This window comes from Bos indicus x Bos taurus, chromosome 27, assembly GCF_003369695.1.
Source record: "Bos indicus x Bos taurus breed Angus x Brahman F1 hybrid chromosome 27, Bos_hybrid_MaternalHap_v2.0, whole genome shotgun sequence".
NCBI classification, from domain to species: domain Eukaryota; kingdom Metazoa; phylum Chordata; class Mammalia; order Artiodactyla; family Bovidae; genus Bos; species Bos indicus x Bos taurus.
Genome location: NC_040102.1, coordinates 43,125,979 through 43,141,608, shown reverse-complemented (window position 1 = coordinate 43,141,608; position 15,630 = coordinate 43,125,979). Strand labels below are relative to the sequence as shown.

Genomic DNA, 15,630 nt, shown 5'->3' with positions numbered 1-15,630 from the left:
TAGAGATAGCTTCAAGAAAATTAGAGATACCAAGGGAACATTTCATGCAAAGATGGGCTCGATAAAGGACAGAAATGGTATGGACCTAACAGAAGCAGACAATATTAAGAAGAGATGGCAAGAATACACAGAAGAACTGTACAAAAAAGAGCTTCCCAACCCAGATAATCACGATGGTGTGATCACTGACCTAGAGCCAGACATCCTGGAATGTGAAGTCAAGTGGGCCCTACAAAGCATCACTATGAACAAAGCTAGTGGAGGTGATGGAATTCCAGTTGAGCTATTTCAAATCCTGAAAGATGATGCTGTGAAAGTGCTACACTCAATATGCCAGCAAATTTGGAAAACTCAGCAGTGGCCACAGGACTGGAAAAGGTCAGTTTTCATTCCAATCCCAAAGAAAGGCAATGCCAAAGAATGCTCAAACTACTGCACGGTTGCACTCATCTCACATGCTACTAAAGTAATGCTCAAAATTCTCCAAGCCAGGCCTCAGCAATATGTGAACCGTGAACTTCCTAATGTTCAAGCTGGTTTTAGAAAAGGTGGAGGAATCAGAGATCAAATTGCCAACATCCACTGGATCATGGAAAAAGCAAGAGAGTTCCAGAAAAACATCTATTTCTGCTTTATTGACTATGCCAAAGCCTTTGACTGTGTGGATCACAATAAACTGTGGAAAATTCTGAAAGAGATGAGCATACCAGACCACCTGATCTGCCTCTTGAGAAATTTGTATGCAGGTCAGGAAGCAACAGTTAGAACTGGACATGGAACAACAGACTGGTTCCAAATAGGAAAAGGAGTACGTCAAGGCTGTATATTGTCACCCTGCTTATTTAACTTCTATGCAGAGTACATCATGAGAAACGCTGGACTGGAAGAAACACAAGCTGGAATCAAGATTGCTGGGAGAAATATCAATAATCTCAGATATGCAGATGACACCACCCTTATGGCAGAAAGTGAAGAGGAACACAAAAGCCTCTTGATGAAAGTGAAAGAGGAGAGTGAAAAAGTTGGCTTAAAGCTCAACATTCAGAAAATGAAGATCATGGCATGCGTTCCCATCACTTCATGGGAAATAGTTGGGGAAACAGTGGAAACAGTGTCAGACTTTATTTTTCTGGGCTCCAAAATCACTGCAGATGGTAACTGCAGCCATGAAATTAAAAGACACTTACTCCTTGGAAGGAAAGTTATGACCAACCTAGATAGCATATTGAAAAGCAGAGACATTACTTTGCCAACAAAGGTCCATCTAGTCAAGGCTATGGTTTTTCCTGTGGTCATGTATGGATGTGAGAGTTGGACTGTGAAGAAGGCTGAGCGCTGAAGAATTGATGCTTTTGAACTGTGGTGTTGGAGAAGACTCTTGAGAGTCCCTTGGACTGCAAGGAGATCCAACCAGTCCATTCTGAAGGAGATCAGCCCTGGGATTTCTTTGGAAGGAATGATGCTAAAGCTGAAACTCCAGTACTTTGGCCACCGCATGCGAAGAGTTGACTCATTGGAAAAGACTCTGATGCTGGGAGGGATTGGGGGCAGGAGGAGAAGGGGATGACAGAGGATGAGATGGCTGATGGCATCACTGACTCGATGGACGTGAGTCTGGGTGAACTCCGGGAGTTGGTGCTGGACAGGGAGGCCTGGCGTGCTGAGATTCATGGGGTCGCAAAGAGTCGGACACGACTGAGTGACTGAACTGAACTGAACTGAGTCTTTCTCTAATATATACGTTTACTCCTGATATTCCCTGTATCTAGATGTCTACATAAGCATTCTTAAGAAACCATGATCACTCTAAGTTCTGTGTTTGCCTTCACATTTCCCCCCTTTCAGTCATAGAGCCGTGGAGTAGGCACTACTGATGATACAGAGTGCCTCCAGGTTGCTTGAGAATATTTTGCCATATCAAGAGAAAGTTCCCGAAAAATGCATTCATTCCAGCTGTGGCCGGCACACTGTATGACGGTCCTTAGTATTTCCACTTCATGGTCATCAGATTTTTGCAGAGCTGGCTCCCCTGGAGAACTTGTAACTTGCTTCCACAAATAGAATATTGGAAAGACGGACATGCTTACAGGGGTATGATGCTGTTAAGTCTGTACATGTATGTCACATCTTACGTGTGTTACATAAGACATGTACAGATGTGAGACTGGACCACAAAGAAGACAAAAGCCAACACAATATTGTAAAACAATTGTTCTCCAATTAAAAGAATTTTTACAAGAAGGCTGAGTCCCGAAGAATTAATGCTTTTGAATTTTAATGCTGGAAAAGACTCTTGAGAGTCCCTTGGACTGCAAGGAGTCCAACCAGTCCATCCTAAAGGAAATCAACTCTGAATATTCATTGGAAGGACTGATGCTGAAGCTGAAGTTCCAATACTTTGGCCACCTGATGCAAAGATCCAAGTCACCGGAAAAGACCCTGATTCTGGGAAAGATTTAAGGCAGGAGGAGAAGACGACGGCAGAGGATAAATAGATGGATGGCATCACCGAATCGATGGACATGAGTCTGAGTAAACTCCCGGAGCTGGTGATGGACGGGGAGGCCTGGTGTGCTGCAGGCCGTGGGGTGACAAAGAAACAGACACGACAGCGACTGAACAACCACCACAACGACTCTAATGCCTTTTGTGAGGAGACACACCCTCGCGAGCTTTGAAAGAGCAAGCTGCCCCATTCTGAGCTTCCTTATGGAGAGACCACGGGACAGGGCAGTTAGGGTAGTCTCTGGTCAACAGCCAAGAAAAAACTGAAACCATCATGAGCAGCCGAATGTCACCAATGCCATGAGAGTAAGAAAGGGGTTCCTTCCCCAGCCAAGTCTTAGATGTGACCACAGGCAGACACCTTGGTACCAATTTCTAGAAGCCTGAAAGAAATTGAAAGGTCCACCTCAGCTTCCCTTCATCAGGTTTCTTAACCAGTACTTCATGCACTTACTGCCCTATGCTCTCAGAGGACGTGTTTTGTTTAGAGCCATTTTGCTCCAAAACTTCTAACCCACACAAAGTAACTGGTATGTTAGTGAGTAATCTGACTCTGAGTCACTGCACTCTGTCTACTCAAATGACACTTTAACTTTTCACTTTGCGCTCATCAGCTGCAAGCTGGCAGACGATCCAGACCACCCAGATCAGCAGTGTCTGGACTCTCGATATTTAGAAGCTGTGAGATAATACGTTTGTGTTGTTTTTACCCATTAACTTTCCTGTGATAATGTATACTGTCATGCAGCAATAAAAAACCTAATAAGCCAGTGAACTCTTTGGTATTAACAGTAAAACTGAGGACTGACCCAAATTTCCAAGGAAATGTATTTGTTCATCAAAGAACATTTCCATGACAGTTTATCACCTAAGCTTTTCAAAAATGGTTTAAGTTTTTTTTTTTTTTTCCAGCTATACTAACCTCAAACAGATAAAGCATATTAGGGTAAAACAGATAGAAAAAAAAATTATTTCTCCCATGAAGTAATTCTCATGGGATGAACACCCCTGATGAACACTTACGCACCCTTTACTTCTGACCCTGGATTTGGTTTTACACGCTGCAGCACTCTGACAACTGTTTAAATTTCCCATATAAGACAAAGACTCATTTTATATACTAGATACACTGATCAATAGATCAGATCTGACTTAGAAAAAAGTAGAAACCTGTTTAAAAAAAACACAATAAACTGCAGTAGCCACGTTTCACTACAGTACCATTTAATATATTTTTATTCATCTGAATGATAAGCTTGAGGATGGTTAATTAAGTTTTCAGACTCAAATCAGACTAATTATAGACCCTGTAAAACAATCAAAATTGAAAATGACATTGTTGAATTATAACAATTATTATAAACAAAAAGGTAATATAGGATGATAAATTTGAGACAGAAAATGACTATTTAATAGAGATTTTTTAATATGTTAGAGAGTTTAGTGACAATTTCCTTATACTCATGCTTCTCAAACGCATTATATTCACACTTAAACTCTAAGTAGATCCATAAAAGACATGAATACTGGTCTAAGAAGAAATGTAACAGATCATTAAACAGTAGACAGAAGATTATACATTTAAATTAGAAGATTTGGTTTCTTAGATGCAAAAAGAAGACTAAGAAGAACTTTAATTACAATCTTAAAATAGATAAAATAATGTCATTAAATAGAAGGTGGTATTTAGCTTCTATTTCTATCAGTGAAAGAACAGTAATGCATGACTTTACCTCATGAAAAATGTAGGCAACATATTGTATTTAACCATTTAAAAAGGAAGCTCCTTGGTTGGCTTTTTAAATTAGCTAACTGCTTACTGGTGGTTCTGTGTCTCTGTTGCTGCAAAGAAGCTTTGCTCTGGTTGGGGGGTGGGGCTACTCTTCTCGCTGTGCTGTGCACCCTGAGGATGCAATATAGTGCTTTGTTCTCAAAATAATTTTTAAAATCTAGTATTTGTTTGGATTTTAAGGCTTGGTAAACCATTTTTAAAGACATTTTCTGGCTTCAATTCAGTTCAGTCACTCAGTCATGTCCAACTCTTTGTGACCTCATGGATCACAGCATGCCAGGCCTCCCTGTCCATCACCAACTCCTGAAGCTTACTCAAACTCATGTCCATCGAGACAGTGATGCCATCCAACCATCTCAACCTCTGTCATCCCCTCTCCTCCAGCCTTCAATCTTTCCTGGCATCAGGGTCTTTCCCAATGAGCAGCTCTTCACATCAGGTGGCCAAAGTATTGGAACTTCAGCTTCAGCATCAGTCCTTCCAATGAATACTCAGGACTAATCTACTTTAGGATGGACTGGTTGGGTCTCCTTGCAGTCCAAGGGACTCTCAAGAGTCTGCTCCAACACCACAGTTCAAAAGCATCAATTCTTTGGCACTGAGCTTTCTTTATAGTCCAACTCTCACATCCACACATGACTACTGGAAAAACCATAGCCTTGACTAGACGGACCTTTGTTGGCAAAGTAATGTCTCTGCTTTTTAATATCCTGCCTAGGTTGGTCATAGCTTTTCTTCCAAGGAGCAAGCATCTTAATTTTATGGCTGCAGTCACCATCTGCAGTGATTTTGGAGCCCCCCAAAATAAAGTCTGTCACTGTTTCCACTGTTCCCCCATCTATTTCCCATGAAGTGATGGGACTTGATGCCATGACCTTAGTTTTCTGAATTTTGACTTGGAACAAGTCAACTTTTTCACTCTCCTCTTTTACTTTCATCAAGAGACTTAGTTCTTCTTCACTTTCTGCCGTAAGTGTGGTGTCATCTGCATATCTGAGGTTATTGATATTTCTCCCGGCAATCTTGATTCCAGATTGTGCTTCTTCCAGTCCAGCGTTTCTCATGATGTACTCTGCATATAAGTTAAATAAGCAGGGTGACAATATACAGCCTTGACATACTCCTTTCCTGATTTGGAACCAGTCTGTTGGTCCATGTCCAGTTCTAACTGTTCCTTCTTGACCTGCATATAGATTTCTCAGGAGGCAGATCAGGTGGTCTGGTATTCCCATCTCTTGAAGAATTTTCCACAGTTTGTTGAGATCCACACAATCAAAGGCTTTGGAGTAGTCAATAAAGCAAAAGTAGATGTTTTTCTGGAATTCTCTTGCTTTTTTGATGATCCAGCAGATGTTGGCAATTTGATGTCTGGTTCTTCTGGCTTTTCTAAATCCAGCTTGAACATCTGAAAGTTCACGGTTCATGTACTGGTGAAGCCTGACTTAGAGAATTTTGAGCATTACTTTGCTAGCATGTGAGATGAGTGTAATTCTGCAGTAGTTTGAACACTCCTTGGCATTGCCTTTCTTTGGGATTGGAATGAAAACTGACCTTTTCCAGTCCTGTGGCCACTGCTGAGTTTTCCAGGTTTACTGACATATTGAGTGCAGCACTTTCACAGCATCATCTTTCAGGATTTGAAATAGCTCAACTGGAATTCCATCAGCTCCATTAGCTTTGTTTGTAGTGATGCTTCCTAAGGCCCACTTGACTTTGCATTCCAAGATGTCTGGCTCTAGGTGAGTGATCACACCATCATGTAATTTTCCTTTAAATGATGCCAGATCTCAAATCTTCAGCAACATGTATATTAATTGATAAGACTGTTGCATTTTATTAACACATCTCAGAATTAAACTCTCAGAATTAAACTTCTCAAGCAAAGTTTGAAAGCCCCAAAATAAAAAATGAATGCTTGGGGCTGGTGCACTGGGATGACCCAGAGGCATGGATGGGGAGGGAGGAGGGAGGAGGGTTCAGGATGGGGAACATGTGTATACCTGTGGCGGATGCATGTTGATATATTGGCAAAACCAATACAACATTGTAAAGTTAAAAAATTAAATTAAAAAAATTAAATTAAATTAAAAAAGAAAGGTATGCATCAAGCAGATGATTGAAAAGAAAAAAAAAAAGTTGCTTTGATATGTTTTCTTCCCCTTCCTGAAGTATTGACCAGATTACTAAGTTCATTTTGAATAAATTCATTGAGTTATAAAAAAAATGTGAAAATATACCATATGGCCATGAAGCACCTTCACACTCCAAGATTTTATAGATTTGTGATTCTATACATTCTATATATCTTCAATTTTAACATTTATAGAACTGCTATGTGGCTACTTAGAAAGAAAGTTTTACCCAGTTTTGCTCTAATTTTTGAGGTATGTTTAAATCAAAAATGTTTTTAAAAATTTTTAAATTTTAAAAATAGGTGATGTGCTGTATACTGAATATTATTTACTGGCAACTTCAGCTCACTATATCTATAATTTACCAGATGAGATTTACTTTTTTTCTGATCCAAAGAGCCAGGAATGAAAATGGAAAAGCTGTAGAAGCTTTAAAATCATTAATTTGGAGGAATAATGTATAGATCAAAGATGATTTAGGAGAAAAAGAGAATACTAAGAGACCATTTAAGCCAAATGAAATGGCACCGTCGACAAATGTTTAGATAGAGTATTCTCAGTGTCATAATCATTTCTAACTCAATGATGCTTATCAGTTAAACAACTTTTATTGTAAGCTTTTAGTGCAAACTAGACAATTCTGTGTGCAAAAAGCTTACATATCAGCAATCTTTTTCTCAAAACAATTCACATATATATAAATATGATGCAAACCACTGAGATCCATCTTTTGGAGAAAAGATCTCTGTCCCACCGGAAAGGGAGATGTTAGTATTGTGGTGTTGGCAATACATTCAGGAATGGTGGTTGGTGATTATCTTCTGAGAACAAACTTCATTGCCTAAAGTCAAGGCACCAATAGAAACTGGCATGAAAGAGTATATATTTTGTACCAAAGTCCAGCTGGCTTACTTTAATGCAATTTTTCATAATGATACTTTGCTAAGTTGAAAATAGGCATAACTTGAGACTTTCCTGGTCAAACATTCACATTCTTTTTAAACATTTCAAAATTCAATTTGGTTTCACATTTCTATTGCTTAACTAAGCAAGTTTACTCAACCTCAAACAGGCTTTAGAAAGTGAGGGGGTTTTTTTAGGCACTAGAAAATAAGAAAAGCCTCTGAAGAATTTAAGCTTTGACATAAATACATAATGGGTCAGAAAAGAGCTTTGCAAAGTTATGGTGGAGAGAAAGAACGCTCCCAGGGCAACGAAAGTTCAGAGGAAACTTGAAATGTGGCTTGAACAGATACCAGACATATGAAGAAATACTGACTTCAAGGGATTGGTCAACCAGGAAAGCAGGTGAAAGAGTTTGCTAGGCATTGTGACTTGGATTTATTAAAACACTATCCAGGGGATACCAGTCCTGTGGACAAGAATTAGCCCTTGGCATGACCATCTCTGGGGCTTCCCAGGTGGCTTAGTGGTAAAGAATCTGCCTGCCAATGCAGGAGACACAGGAGACGTGGATTCAGTCCCTGGGTTGGGAAGATCCCCTGGAGCAGGAAATGGCAGCCCACTCCAGGATTCTTGCCTGGAGAATCCCATGGACAGAGGAGCCTGGTGGGCTACAGTCCACAGGGTCACAAAGAGTTGAAGACAAATGAGCATGCATGCATGCATGACCATCTCTGGTGGGAGAGAGGCTGCAGGCTTCAATGTCTTGATGTTCTAAAATTCTTAGGTCATCTAAGGCCCTCGTCCTGAGGACATGACCAGCAAGTGACCGTTTGATTTTGACCTGGCTTTGCTATATCAGAAGACGTGTCTGTAAGGGAAGGATGAGCTAGTCACAGAAACTTGATGTGCTTTTGATCTCGGGCACTAATTTCCTGCTGAAATCCTGGCATCTCTCTCCATTTCATGCTGTTACTGGATGGACACTCCCATAGTTGTAAAATCACCCTGTTCACAACAAGTGTCCAGAGTAATTGGCAACAATACCATGCTTGAAATGTGTTCACAATTAATGATTTCTTAAAATGAATTCCATTAATGAAAATGTCAGGGCTTTTAAACTAATAATTTAGAAGCACTTACTACAGCTCTCACTAGGTGCCATACACTGTTGAAACAGTTTACAAATGTGCATTCATTTGATCCTCAAAATGTCACCAGTGAGGTATGTCCTATCATTAACCCAGACTTACAGATGAAGAAATTGACGCAGAGCTGAGTTTTGAACTCTGGTCCTAGCCCTAGAATGAGAGTCTAGTGATAACTTCTAGTTGCATGCATACATGCTGTCACTTCAGTCGTGTCTGACTCTTTGCGACCCCATGGACTGTTACCTGCCAGGCTGCTCTGTCCATGGGATTCTCCAGGCAAGAACACTGGAGTGGGTTGCCATGCCCTCCTCCAAGGGATCTTCCCAAACCAAGGATCCAACTCCTGTCTCTTATGTCTCCTACATCAGGAGGCAGGTTCTTTACAACTAGTGCCATCTGGGGAGTCCCATCTTCTAGTTAGACTGTAACAAACTTGAAGATTCTAGTTTAAAATCCCCTCACTTATGAAAATACATGTGTAAATTCTTAAGAAAATACATGGTCATTTTCCTCTGAAATGTCTTCATTCCTTGGTTCAGTACCTTTCTATAGCAACAACTTTTAACTGTTATCTGCAGGCATTTATTTAACTGAGATCTATTAAAATAAGACAGGCACTGATCAACACCATATGTTTTTCAGTTTACTGTTAACACGTATCTATTTTTCAAGCTCATACTAACTAATGGAGCACTATGAGTAGTTTAGAACTATTTAAGACTATAAAAAGTGAAAGTCGCTCAGCTGTGTCCAGCACTTTGTGACCCTATGGGCTCTAGCCATGGACTCAGTCCATGGGATTCTCCAGGCCAGAGCACTGGAGTGGGTAGCCTCTCCCTTCTCCAGGGGATCTTCCCAACCCAGGGATTGAAGCCAGGTCTTCAGCATTGTAGGCAGATTCTTTACCAGCTGAGCCACAAGGGAAGCCCACTTAAGAGTATAACTAATTTACAAAAATCTATTTTTTTAAATATTAAAGCTTCCCTGCTGTGACTAATTTTTCTGTCCTCACTCTTTCTAAACACACACACACACATACACACACCTAGGCATACTTTTTAAATTCTATAGACATTTTAAATTCATTTTGCAGGGAAAATGAAATAAGAGGGGACAAATTTCCTATCATGAGGAATATTTAGATATTCTGAATAACAATTTATTAGACCCAGGCCAACTCATAATATTGAAATTTTGTTTAAAGAAGGAAGTTATACATAAATGTCCATCAACAGATGACTGGATAAAGAATATGTCGGAGAAGGCAATGGCACCCCACTCCAGTACTCTTGCTTGGAAAATCCCATGGATGGAGGAGCCTGGTGGGCTGCAGTCCATGGGGTCGCTGAGGGTTGGACACGACTGAGCAACTTCATTTTCACTTTTCACTTTCATGCATTGGAGAAGGAAATGGCAACCCACTCGTGTTCTTGCCTGGAGAATCCCAGGGATGGGGGAGCCTGGTGGGCTGCCGTCTACGAGGTCGCACAGAGTTGGCCACGACTGAAGCGACTTAGCAGCAGCAGCAGCAGTACATATGTACAGTGGATTGTTACTCAGTCATAAAAAAGGGAAATGATGCTATTTGTAGCAACATGGGTGACCCTAGAAATTGTCATACTGAGTGAAATGAGAAAGAGAAATACCGTATGACATCCTTTATATGTGGAATCTACAACAAGACACAATGAACTTATGTACAAAATAGGAACAGGTTCACACACACAGAAAAAAACTTAGGGTCACCAAAGGGGAAGGGGGTAAATCTGGAGCTTGGGGTCACCATACACGCAGCACTGTGCATAGACAGCAAGGTCCTGCTCTGTGACACAGGGAAGTGCATTCAACATCTGGTAATAAATTATAATGGACAAGAATCTGGAAAACATATATTAATATATATATATATATATATTTGTGTATATAAAAATTTATCTGAATCACTCACTTTGCTACAGACCAGAAACAACACAACATTGTTAATCAACTGACTTCAGTACAAAAGTGGGAGATTAAAACTGAAGGAGGCAGTATTCAGGAGCTGGGGAGCTCAGAGGGAAGGAGGGAGGGACAGAGCTGTGATAACACTGGGCAGATTAGGAGGGTTCATAGATTTGCTTCAATAAATTGATTCACATAATGTGAAGAAAGGCATCATAGGAATAAGTCTTTTAGCCTCCTCCTCATCATCAGAAATTTTACATTTTTAGACTTATCTCACATATCTCTCTTTAAATAATGATAATAAGCCAAATTTAAATAGCTTGAAGTTATTTCATGCAGCATTTAGAAAAGCAGGATTTAATAGGCAAAGAGGGGACCTAAGTGGATGATTTTACATGTCTTATGTCCTGTTGAAAGTATCTCCTTTTTCATTAGGCACAACCACTGCCTTCCAAATAATATTTGTTTATCCTAGAAAGTGAGTTCTACTTACAGAGCCATGTGTAAGTTGCCCCTTAAATGCCATCTGTTCTTCTTTATTAATTCCAGCATGCTTTTGCCCTGACATGTTTGCATTGTTTGGAAAATGAACACTTACCCATTAAATTCAACAATAAAAACGGCCCAGTGGGTGTAATGAAGCAATAAAACTGTATTCTTGTTAAGTGTTACCATCACAGTTTGAGATTTTATATTGCTGCTGAGGAGTAATTTCTAAAACAATTACTTGTGGGCAAATATATTAATAATATTCAAATACATAAAAGTTGAAAAACGAATCTACAAGATGGGACATTTGAAGCTCAGACTGACATTCTGTCCACAGAACAGCCCACCCGCTGGAGCATGTACTAATTGTACTCTGACTTGTGCCCTCTGTGATGGTAGCTGCATTTACCAGGTGTCAACTGCAAATTGGCGCTTGCCATCGGCACTTGCCCTCCACCTCTGTAAGGACTAAACTACATGGTGCTGCAGCTGAGGCCATCCACATCCCCTGAAGGGAGTTCGGGGTAAAGACCAGGAGTGAGGACTCTGTGCGCTGGAAAGACACCGCAAAACAGGTATTTAGAGAGTTAGATATTTTCAAGCTGATCTAATGAGCCTGATCCTTGTATCTCCTCATATCTAGAAAAGCATTAAAATCCTTCACCATGACCTCATGCTGTTCCTCATGATTAGCAGAGTTCAGTTCAGTCACTCAGTTGTGTCCAACTCTTTGTGAGCCCATGGACTTTTAGCATGCCAGGCCTCCCTGCCCATCACCAGCTCCCAGAGCTTGCTCAAACTTGTCCATTGAGTCGATGATGCCATCCAACCATCTCATCCTCTGTCGTCCCCTTCTCCTCCTGCCTTCAGTCTTTTCCAGCATCAGGGTCTTTTCAAATGAGTCAGCTCTTCACATCAGGTGGCCAAAGTATTGGAGTTTCAGCTTCAGCAACAGTCCTTCCAATGAATATTCAGGACTGATTTCCTTTAGGATTGACAGGTTTGATCTCCTTGCTCTCCAAGGGACTCTCAAGAGTCTTCTCCAACACCACAGTTCAAAAGCATCAATTCTTTGGTTCTCAGCTTTCTTTATGGTCCAACTCTCACATCCATATATGTCTACTGGAAAAACCATAGCTTTGACTAGATGGACCTTTGTTGGGAAAGTAATGTCTTTGTTTTTTAACAAAAACAATCTATGTCTAGATTGGTCATAGCTTTTCTTCCAAGGAGTAAGCGTCTTTTAATTTCATGGCTGCAGTCACCATCTGCAGTCACCATCTGCAGTGATTTTGGAGCCCCCAAATAATAAAGTATGTTACTGTTTCCCCATATACTTGCCATGAAGTGATGGGACCAGATGCGATGATCTTAGTTTTCTGAACATTGACTTTGAAGCCAGCTTTTTCACTCTCCACTTTCACTTTCATCAAGAGACTCTTTAGTTCTTCTTCACTTTTTGCCATAAGGGTGGTATCATTGGCATATCTGAGGTTATTGATGTTTCTCCTGGCAATCTTGATTCCAGCTTGTGCTTCATCTAGTCCTGCATTTCTCATGATGTACTCTGCATATAAATTAAACAAGCAGGGTGACAGTATACAGCCTTGATGTACTCCTTTCCCGATTTGGAACCAGTCTGTTGGTCCATGTCCAGTTCTAACTGTTCCTTCTTGACCTGCGTATAGATTTCTCAGGAGGCAGGTCAGGCGGTCTGGTATTTCTATCTCTTGAAGAATTTTGCAGTTTGTTGTGATGCACACAATCAAAGGCTTTGGCATAGTCAATAACACAAAAGTTGATGTTTTTCTGGAACTCTCTTGTTTTTTTGATGTTCCAACAGATGTTGGCAATTTGATGTCTGGTTCTTCTGCCTTTTCTAAATCCAGCTTGAATATCTGGAAGTTCACAGTTCATGTACTGGTGAAGCCTGGCTTGGAGAATTTTGAGCATTACTTTACTAGCATGTGAGATGAGTGCAATCCTGCAGTAGTTTGAACATTCTTTGGCATTGCCTTTCTTAGGGATTGGAATGAAAACTGACCTTTTCCAGTCCTGTGCTGAGTTTTCCAGGTTTTCTGGCATATTGAAGGCAGCACTTTTGCAGCATCATCTTTTAGGATTTGAAATAGCTCAACTGGAATTCCATCACCTCCACTAGCTTTGTTCATAGTGATGCTTCCTAAGGCCTATTGATTGCACATACTCCTCCACCAAAATCACATATATACTGGCCTTCACCCCTGCCTCTTTGGAGCAGTTTCTCAGAACCCTCTGAGACAGTCTCCCCAGCTAAAGTCTTCAGTTCAGTTCAGTTGCTCAGTCACGTCCAACTCCTAGCAACCCCATGAACTGCAGCACGCCAGGCCTCCCTGTCCATCACCAACTCCCAGAGTCCACCCAAACCCATGTCCATCAAGTCGGTGATGCCATCCAGCTATCTCATCCTCTGTTGTCCCCTTCTCCTCCTGCCCTCAATCTCATTTTGTCTCAAATACAACATAACTCACAGCTCTCACGTTGTGTGTTTCTTATGTTGGCAAAGGCACAGGAGATAGATTTTTTTTAGTATAGATCGTTTCTGCTACTAATTTATTTTTTATTTAGTTCATGTTGGTAAACTCCATTTCATTTTAAAGAAGTGAAAACTCTTTTTCAATTATCTAGAGAGAATTTCCCTAAATATATGTGTTAAGGGTTTTGCTGTGGTCACAGAACTTAATGGTTAACAGTCACAAATTCGGGAAGCAACTGTTAATTTCACAGCCCCTAATGGGACAAGGGCACATAAACAGCACCATAGCAGTGTGGAACAAGCCCTTTAGGACGAGCCAGGAGAGCTTCATATTGAGGTAAAATGAAGGGACTCAGTGGATGTCCACCTACCTTATACTTCTCTACAATATACCCATAAAGCTGCCACCCTTTAAGCATATCTATCCAGACTAACTAAGAAATATAATAGAGATAAGCACGTTCTCCTCTCCACTGAGAGAGCTTTCCATTCTTGTAATTTGGGATGTAATTTAAGCTAATTTAAAATAACAATACCATGACCTACCACTTTACAATTACTATTTACAAAGGATGTTCTGTGAAATTCTAAAATGTACTTTTAAAATGCTCAAAAAATACCTAAAATTCTTTTTCAGACAAGTTTTTTTCCTCTGATTACAAGACCCTTGTGATTCATCTCTAATAAATATGCTCAATTTTAATGAAATTGCCGCATTTATTATTTCATTTTGTGATTTATCACAGGGAATTAAGTGCAGTGGGGTCTTTATTTTCTTTAGGGAATGCAAAGCAGAAATTGCTTTCTATATTGTTAATTGGGCTAGATAATTATTATTGGTCTGGTTAAGTATATTTTAAATAGAGTATTACATTGACTTTGTAGGACTGTCTTGCGTAACATAATCACTCAGAGATGCCCCTTGAGCATATTCGTCTTATAGAGCTGGAGAATATTATGGCAGAATGTGAGCATTTTGCTTTTTTTTTTTAAATTATGCAGGTGTGTTTATTTCAATTCATCCAGTTGTACCTATGATCTGCAAATTTTGGGGGTATATGTATTTTATATATGTTATAAACCTTGATAAAATATTTCTTTTTAAATAATAAAGAGACATTCAAAAATATGGATGAATTTTACCAAAATAACATTAAATGAAATATTAAATTCCAAAAGACTATATATAGTCTTAAGCCTTTTTATAAAACAAAAACATTTAAAAATTACACATATATATAACAAATATATAAGATATATATCTTCAGAACACATACAAATACAATAAACTAAATAAAACAGCAAGTCAGAGAGCAATGAACACAGAATGCAGGGTAGGCGATCCAGGGGAAGGAAACAGCAGGAGGAAACAATGAACACAGAATCCAGGGTAGGCGATCCAGGGGAAGGAAACAGCAGGAGGAAAATGAATAGTTAAATGTTGGACCAAGTCCTAAGTTTCCTTCTGGGTGTTGCGTTTGTGTACACTATCACACTACAAATACTGATTTACTAAATGAATAATTAGAAATAGTGCATGTATGAGACCAATGTAGAATATGCCATGGAAAATATTTATAGTGAAGTCAACTCTGCAAATCTCTGATTCAACGTTTTAAAAAATAATTTTTAAGTTATGATGAAAAGCATTTGACATCAGGGTAAAATTTGTGAGAGGATTATTTTTTCAAAAATTTTTCCTAGATTATACAAGAAAAATGTTTAAAGATGACTCATCTAGAAATTGTTTTCATCTTAAATTAATAAAAAATAATGTTTTCAAATGCCCTCTAAAAACTGAAATATAGTATGTCTGTTCCCTATCCTTTCTACTACTCTAGTAACTCTACAAAGAAACTTAATAGAACTGTGTTTCCTAGACTGTATTAATAGAATATCAATTTGGGTAATATTGATAAGCACTGAACACACACACACACACACACACAAACACACACCACAAAGTCGTTCTGTGCTACTATTTGGGAAAGATGTGAACATTTTGTTTTTATACAGCTCTTTATTGTTTATTGTTTAAGCTTCTGAGCTGATAAACAAAATCGCTTTCCAAAAAATTAAGAGACTAATGAAATGTGTAGTCCTTGCAAAACAGTAATTAATGCATAAATGCTTTGGATGCACAGCCTAAGAGATTTTAAAGAGTAGAATTTAAAAGATTTCAGTGAAGAAGTAAAATGA

General features: G+C 39.4%; 1 protein-coding gene and 1 long non-coding RNA gene across 2 annotated transcripts in view; one reads left to right on the top strand and one right to left on the bottom strand.

Moving 5' to 3' along the window:
* Positions 1-15,630, bottom strand: part of ZNF385D (zinc finger protein 385D) — a 990,916-nt gene that overhangs the window by 772,003 nt on the left and 203,283 nt on the right. The window lies entirely within an intron of this gene.
* The window catches only part of LOC113884776, a 41,597-nt gene that overhangs the window by 12,091 nt on the left and 13,876 nt on the right, over positions 1-15,630 (top strand). The window lies entirely within an intron of this gene.